The sequence below is a fragment of the Condylura cristata genome, unplaced genomic scaffold, assembly GCF_000260355.1.
Source record: "Condylura cristata isolate star-nosed mole 26May11 unplaced genomic scaffold, ConCri1.0 scaffold00028, whole genome shotgun sequence".
NCBI classification, from domain to species: domain Eukaryota; kingdom Metazoa; phylum Chordata; class Mammalia; order Eulipotyphla; family Talpidae; genus Condylura; species Condylura cristata.
Genome location: NW_004567129.1, coordinates 782,770 through 784,510, shown reverse-complemented (window position 1 = coordinate 784,510; position 1,741 = coordinate 782,770).

Below are 1,741 nucleotides of genomic sequence, written 5' to 3'. Positions count from 1 at the left end.
AGGTCAGAGGTGCAAGGGTGGTGAGAGGACTCACAAGAGACAGAGTGGGGAGCAGAACAGGCAGATGGACAAAGTACACTGCTGAGGGGAGCAGGGGGTGAGACAGGACAGGTCTGCTGTGCCATGTGGGTCACGTCCCTGGCTGGAGATCGAACTTGCACAGAAGCGGCTGCGCGAGCTTGCGGTGCTGTGCTTTAACCTGCTGTGCCACCAGGGAGGGCTGATATCATTTTAAAACAAAAATCTTGCATATCTCCCACCTTGTGAACCTTAAGTCTTAGGCTGCCAAGAAAGACTAGTAAAGAATCAGTGCACACCAATCCCACCCGACAACACAGGTCCAGCTTTGTGTTCCCAAGAGTAGATCAGCCTCCCTGTCCTCACCCGGGAAAGATACAGAGCCATTGGGTTCGCTACTCTCTGCCACTCCAGCTCAGACGCCTCTTTACTGGTTTGTGTTCTCTTGACTTGGTGGTTAGAATTTCTTTCTATCCTGTGGTCCTGGGGAGTCATCGTTGCACCCAAAGAATTGTTCATGGCTCTTGCTGTGCCCTATATATCAGGGAGAGTTGAAGAAAAGCCATTTGTCAGCTCTAAAGTAAACCGTGTACTCATAAACTCACTTTTTCTGTAGGTCAGGAATTGGAAGGGATTCAAGGCTGGCTGCTGGCTACTCCTTTTCACCAAGGAGGCCTCAAGGACCTCTCCTGTGCTTCTCCCAGAGGATCCCAGCACGTAGTTGTGGAAACGGTCAGGATTTTCTGCCCTGTACTCATTTGATTATTTTGGGCAACTCCAGCTCTTCCTCCTTCTTCAGCAAGCCTTCGAAGGTCCGCTCAGTCTCCTGCTTCTTGCTGGAGTACCCTTAGTTCAACCATTTCCATACATTGGTACTGAATACCCAGCCTATGCCTGGCACATCGGCGTGTCCAGGAATCAAGGAGAGCCTAAGTAGAGGCACAGAGAGTGTCAGGGCGGTCCTGCAAAAGTTGGTGAGCATTAGACATATTTCCGGTAAATTAGATTGCAGTTGCCTTGTGATCACTTACTGCTTAAGGGAGACCTGGGGCAAATTCTCTTGTAATTTAAATAATTAGCTTTTGCTACAGATACATGTCTGAGGAATGTGTCTCCTTTGGGCTTATCTGGATTTTCCATAAACATGTCCAGGTTTTATTAACCTAGCCACTGGCTGCTGCAAAGATCTCTAGAGCAGGGAGCAAAGGTGGTTTGCAAAGGTGGGGACTGTGACCTGTGCCTCCCAAGGGCTGGGTTCTTGAAACTCATGGGGACTTTATTCCACAAAGATTATCGATACCGACTATAGGGCAGACATTCCACTGGGTGTTAGCTTCCAGGAAGTTTGATCCAGGGAATCACTAAGTTAAGTTGGGAAAGGAATATTTGTTACAGGACAGGGAGAGAGGGGCACCCCTGAAGCCCAAACCTGCCTGCTCTAAGTGGGTTCTGCCATCTGCTGCATCAAGACAAAACATATAAAATTTTAATGAAAAGGGACTTTAATACAGTGAGTATACAATACGGAACACAAAGAATATAATTTCTAAATCAAACACCTAAAGTTTTCCATCCCGTGGGCAAAAGTCAACCCAAAAGGGATTAGCCCAAAGCAAGGCCTGAAAGCTGCCACTAGACTAAAGCACCTTCTGGCCGGGACCCATGGAAAAGGGTCAGAAATGGCCAGACAAGTCTGGGAGGAAAAGAGCAAAATCAAAATCAG